We start from the raw sequence: 6303 nt of genomic DNA, 5'->3' as shown, positions 1-6303 counted from the left end.
GCGGGAAGTGCTCTGGCCTGGGTTATACAGGACGTGAAACTAGATGATCTCAGTGGTCTTTGCTGGCTTTAAAAATCTATGAATCTGTAATATATACAGCTGCCACCACTATGATATAAACAAATAAATAGTTCTAGGCATTGTACACATGTGAAATGGAAAGCTGGAATCTACCTCCCAAATTGCTACAATCTAAGGATAAAGGCACAGCTGGTCAACCTTTTATTTGGAAATATCAGGCTTTTAAACCATATCAATTTTCTTCTTACATACAAAACGTGTCTGGCCATTGAATTAAAATGTGTAGATTATATACGCTGATCACAGTTCAAACAGAGGCTCTCAGGTAGGTGAGACAAAAGTTTGGACTGTGTTTGTTAATACTAGGTTTTGTCCTTTACAAAAAATTAATTAAAACTCCTGGCTTTGATTTCACCTCTCCCTGGTGTGGGTTTAAGAGCAGGAGCAGCCGGAAGTGAAATTGACTAGGGAAATAATGAAATTGACCAGCCTAGTTGCACAGGCCAAGCTGCAAAGAACAAACAGGGTGAATGATGAAAAGCATCCCATCACTTGGCAGAATGGTGACACTTCTGTCCCAAGACATCAGTCAGACTAGTGCACAGTCCCCTGGTTAGGGCATGCAGAGCCATTCTCCACATCAGGAAGAAGCAGTAATTGAACCCGTATCTCCCATATCCTGGAGAGGGTGTACTAAACAGTGTTCAAGGAGACAATTTGTGCCTTCGCCTACACTATCTAGGAGTTGAAGCTAGACAAATCCAGACTGGAAGTAAGGTGTAAATGTTTAACAGTGAGAGTAATGGTTCACATTGGAAGAACTTACGGAGGGCTGTGGTGGATTCTTCATCACCAGCATTTTTTAAATCAAAATGGGATGTTTTTCTCTGCGTTAGTTCAAACAGGAATTACTTCCAGGAAGTTCTGTGGCCTATGTTACGCAAGAGGTCAGACTAGGTGATCACCATGTCCCTTTCTGACCTCAGGCCTGGTCTACATTAGGAAGTTAGATCGGTATAACTATGTCACTCAGGGGTGTGCAAAATCCACACGCCTGTGTGACGCAGTTAAACCAACCTAGCTCCTGGTGTAGACAGCGCTAGGTTGACAGGAGAATTCTCCTGTCGACCTAGCTCCCACCGCTGGGGGGTGTGGAATGCTGATGCTGACCAGAGAACCCCTCCCATCAATGTAGGTAGCATCATCACTGAAGCACTGCAGTGACGCAGTTGCAACATTTTAGGTGTAGACAAGCCCTTAGTAGCTCTGCTTTGTAAAGATAAGCTTTTTAACATCATCCATGGTGCTAACCACAAGTGTTCAAAACTCATGAGTCAGCCTTTGTAAAACCATGATCCTTAAAAATAACAAAACCTGGGTTCTAATTTGAGTTCTAGCTAAGTTGCACTTGGGTCACATTTTCCAGCTTTTCCACACAGCCAGGAGGGTCAGAAACTTTCAGGGGTGGCAGAGCCAGGGACAGGGGTGTGCGGTGTTTGTGTCAGGGTTAGTGCCCCGACAATGGAAATATGGGGGGGGGGTGGAAAATCTATGTTTCCACCCCCACAACATCTCACCGGGGCGAGAGCAAAGTAGGACCCATCTATGTTCCACACACTCACAAGGGGGCAGAGATGAAAGTGGGAGCTGCTGGCCCCCCAGTGCATAAGATCATGAGGAGGTACCCAGCCTGGGGGAGGTGCAGGAAACATATGCACCAGTTGCCAGGGTGCAGGACAGGACACGACTCCTGAAACTGAGTCGGGGGCAGGAGGCATTGACCCAGCGGGTGCCAGCTGCTGAAGAATTGTCATGGGAACGGCAGCAGGAACTACTGGATGACCCTTCCCAGCCTGGAGCGAGCTGCCCCTCCACCGACCCACGCTCCAGTCTCTGTAGCCCTCCTCATTCTCCCCGCTACCCCTCTGCACCCCTATTCACAGGGTGTTTCTGCCCCACTCCAGAAACTTTCATTTGAACAAAGCTGGAGTTGTCAGGTAAATCCCATGACTCCTGGAGCTGGGGTTGTATGGAAAACACCAGATATGCAAGAATTGGCAATGCTGTGTCATCCTCTGTTTTGCAGCTTAAACAAGAATCTCATGCCACTGAGCACAGAGGTTTGTGTCAAATGGGAGGATCTCACTGGGGCTGGTTGAAAGTTTTCCATCAAAAATGTTTTTCAGTGGCCAAATGAATTTTCAAATAAATGAAGCTTTTAGTGAAGCATGTCTGCTGCTTTCCACAGAAAATTTAGATTTTTCATCCAAAAACCCAGTGCCTGAAAACAGAAATATTTTGACTTTGAAAGGCCGCTATGATGCCCCCTGACAGTTGTAGTTCGGTTTTCTCATTTCCTCATGTTCCTCTATGGGCTGGGATCCCTGGGCAAACAACATCTTCAAGGATGCACCAGGGCTAAGAACTCCCATGATGCACTGCCTCCCCTCTCCAATCAGTCAGGACTGTGGTGCATCATGGGAGATGTAGTCCAACCAGGCAGTCTGGCACATAGAGAAGAATGGGAGCACAAGGTATTCAAACTACAACTCCCACAAGGCCATGGGGTAGTATTTCCCAATTGATTTTTTTTTTTTTTTTTTAGTTTTTTGGGTTTTTTTACTTTGGATAATTTTGACAATCAAAACCCAAAACAGGGTGTGTGCCTGCCTTGTAGTGCCCCCTGCTGGCCAAGTGTGGGACTCTCTCCCTCAGTTTCCTCTTCCATGGGGTTTTGTATGTCTCCTGGAGGGTCACACGGCTCAGCCATTGTAAAAGTCATCCAGCTGATCAGGACCAGCTGGTAACTGGTGGGGGTAGTTGATCCAGCTACCCAGTGGAATCCAGCTGCCTGTGACACCCACATTTTTGGACCACATTTCTTACTCTCTGTGTAAGAATTTTAGGGCTTTTATTTTCAAACCGAGTCACCGCTTGCACAGGTGCTGCACACTCTCCTGGCAAAAACAGAGGGCTCCTTCTTGGCTTTGGCAAGTTGCTGCTGGTGATGGAAGCTTGGGTGTGTTGAGCAGCTACCCCGATCACCCCTGGGCTGAGCTGGAGTCAGACTGGCGACCAAGAGGGGAATCGGTGCATTTTCCCCATAGGCTGCATATTTCCTGAAGTGTTAAAGGGCTAGCCCAGCTTTGTCCGCTCTTGTTCAGTAATGTTTGCTTGTGTCTGCTCCCATCCTTGTGGCATTGCAATGATCAACTGGGTCCCAGTGACTTTACCACCAACTGCTCTAAGGGGCAGGGTGAGGAGTGCAGGCTGGCACTATGGGCTGGGGCAGGTGTGTGCCACAGGGGGGGCACTGCCGCACAGCCTGCCACCCCACTGCTGCTTGAGCCTCCTACCAGAGCATGGCCTTGGGGAATTGCAAGAGGTGGGGGGCGGGAGCCAAAATCCACCTCTAAATCTGACAGTCCCCCCCATGCCCCCGTCCAGACACCCAAATTCCAGCTCCCCCGCTCCACAATGGTCTATAGATCCAGGCCACCCAGGCTGCTCAAAACAATCTGCCGCTCTCAGTAAAACTTCAGCCTGCTGCCCCCTTTAGCATTTGTGGCAGACACCCAGGACCTCCCACTGCTGCTGCCACCCCTGCCCTGGAACCCTATGCAACTGGATTGGAGGCTGATGTTGCAGGCCCCAGCCTGGGACTGCAGGGGCCACATGGCCCAGAGATGGACCCTGCAAGATGGGAACAGTTCAACACCCGGGCACTGGCAGGGGTTGCTCCCAGACCACAGGGTCCTGGCGAACAGGCAGTGTGGCTCCCCCACCACAAAACCACCTGGGCTGGGGGTGCTGATCCCTCTCACATGGGGACAATGGGCTATTACCCACTGGATGGGGGGGGTCTGGGCATCTCAGCCGCCACTCCCTGAGCCCAGCCCCCACCCATGGGTCTGCTGGCCTAGACTGCCCCACCCCCCCAGCACCCTGCACACCCAGCCCAGCCCCCCTGCATTCAGTACTTACTGCCCTACCCAGCCCTCCATACTCTGCGGCCCCCATCCCAGTTCCCCTCACACCTTCATCCCAGCCCCTGCACTCCATGCCTCCAGCCCCCTACATTCTGTGCCCCCAGTTGAGCCTAGCTCCCACACTCTGTACCCGTAGCCCAGACCCCCCCCCCCGCCCACAAACACACACTCTGCACCTCCCAGCCCAGCCCCACGCAACTCCCAATCTGCCCTCGGCACCACCATCCCATCCCCTTGCACTGTGAATCCCCAAGCCCCCTTCCTGGCCCCCCCACTCCATATCCTTAGTCTAATCACCCCACACCTCTAGCCCCCACCCAGCCCCTCTGCATCCTCAGCCTATCCCCGCGCCCGGTCCTGCACATGTTGCACTCCCAGTTCATCCCAGCCTGCCTTCCCCCACCCCCACACACTTTACACTTTCAGCTCACACCTGGCTTCCCCCACTCACATCCCGAGCCCACACCCCCTGTCTGGCTGGAAAGTGCTTCCCAGGAGCCTGGCTGGGGGCCACTTCCTTGGAGTCCCAGCTGGTGACTGCCCCCTCCCAGCCTTGTCCCTTGCTACCCCCAGTCTGCTTGTAGCTAGAGCAGCCTCTGCCAGGCCCATAGGGCCATTGTTCTTCCCAGGCTGCCCTCCTGCACAGCATGGGCTGGAGAATCTTAGCCACATTGGGCAGAGAGGGACCTTGGGACACCATCAAGTCCAACCATCATCCCAGTCATCTCTGGTGCAGTGATGCATGGACAGCACATAAAGTTCAGGGCCAGCGTCAAATCACCCAGATCCAAGATCAAATGAAACATGGGCCAACAGCGCAGATGGGGTGGGTAATGTGGGGAAAGGGGGACAGAGGGCTGAGGGCACAGGGTCACTCATTTAATTCTATTAAAGCATCTACTTTTTCAAACCTCCATGCAGTTTCTGGGGAAATCCCTAGACTTCTGCACAGGAGATTACCAGATCCAGGGGTCTCAGAGTATTGGTCCGGCTCCCCACAGAGCGCACATGCAATTTTCTGTGCTGTGCCAAGCAGCAGAAGAAAAAAAAAAAAAATCTGTGGCTGCATGATAAAGCAGCAGTTCCCAAATCTTAGGTGTACTACAGTTACTTGCAATATATGATCTAGCCACTAGAGGTCTCCATGTGCTGTGGAGACACCCAGGCAGGGTGTCTGGTAAACAAAAGAGACAAAACTGGGATGTGAGCTAGGGGGAAGCCTGTTTGTGTCATCACCTGTTTCAATAAAAGTCTCCCTTTAAAGGTGGAGTGGGATTCCCTAGATCAGAACAGTAAGAAGGGAGGATGCTGACCAATTTCAGAGTCCAGGCCCACAGGTATTTCGGGGAAAGAGGTCCTTTGCCACCAACTCTGCTGCATTGCTTCTTTCAGACAGTGGCCTTTACGCACACGCACATGTGAGATTGCAGCCCCAGTGAGCATCAGATACTTCCTGAGGGCCCCCGCCTGCCCCTGAGCCGGCAGAGCTGGGGTGTTGAGGTTCCCCAACCACCTTGGTTCTTTCTGCTGAATGCTAGAGGTCCCGAGAGAACAGGAACCAGAGGATATTGGGGTGAAAGCAGAACAGGGCTCTGGGGGGCACTGGACAAAGCACAAATCCCAGAGCCTCAAAAGGTGTTTAGGTGCCCCTCTCTGGCTGGTTTCCCATCAATGGGAGCTAGGCACCTAAATCCCTTTGAGGCTCTTGGCTTAAGTGACCCAGAAGACTAAACCCTGGTCAAAGTCAGGCTGTTAAGTCACACCGGTGCACTGGCCAATGTCCCTTCGATGCTGAATCTAAGGCATTTCAGCAGGTGGGAGCAGCAGAGTCATTCCCAGCCGCTGACCTACCAAAGCTACCAGCCAGACAAGGACCCTCCTGAAGACCATGCTCCTCCTTGGCCCTTTGCATACACAGCCTCACCTCCCCCATACAAGCCCTGAGGTTTACAATGGCAGATGAGGGAGCTGATGCAGATGGAGCCCATTTCTGGAGGATGGCGCAGGACAAGTTTCATCTGTGTATGGCACCCATGTATTCCTTGGCATCAGGGGGATGCTGTCACCGCTACTAGGCGCCTGGGGAACACACATGTGGGCTGGGATCACTGCTGGATGGAAAGAAGGGTGCTTTGGGTGAGCGATTGCAAAAATCTGTGTCTTTTAGGGTGTGGAATCCAGAATCAGAATGTGGAACCTTGCAAGTTTAGGAGTTTGCTCAAGGACATGCTCTGGCTCCACCAGAAGTTACTGCTCTGGGGGGAAAGATCCCTGTAAGATGGTGTCTGGCCTG

This window comes from Chelonia mydas, chromosome 6 (genome assembly GCF_015237465.2).
Source record: "Chelonia mydas isolate rCheMyd1 chromosome 6, rCheMyd1.pri.v2, whole genome shotgun sequence".
In the NCBI taxonomy this organism is placed as follows: Eukaryota; Metazoa; Chordata; order Testudines; family Cheloniidae; genus Chelonia; species Chelonia mydas.
Note: the sequence above shows the minus strand (reverse complement) of the source record.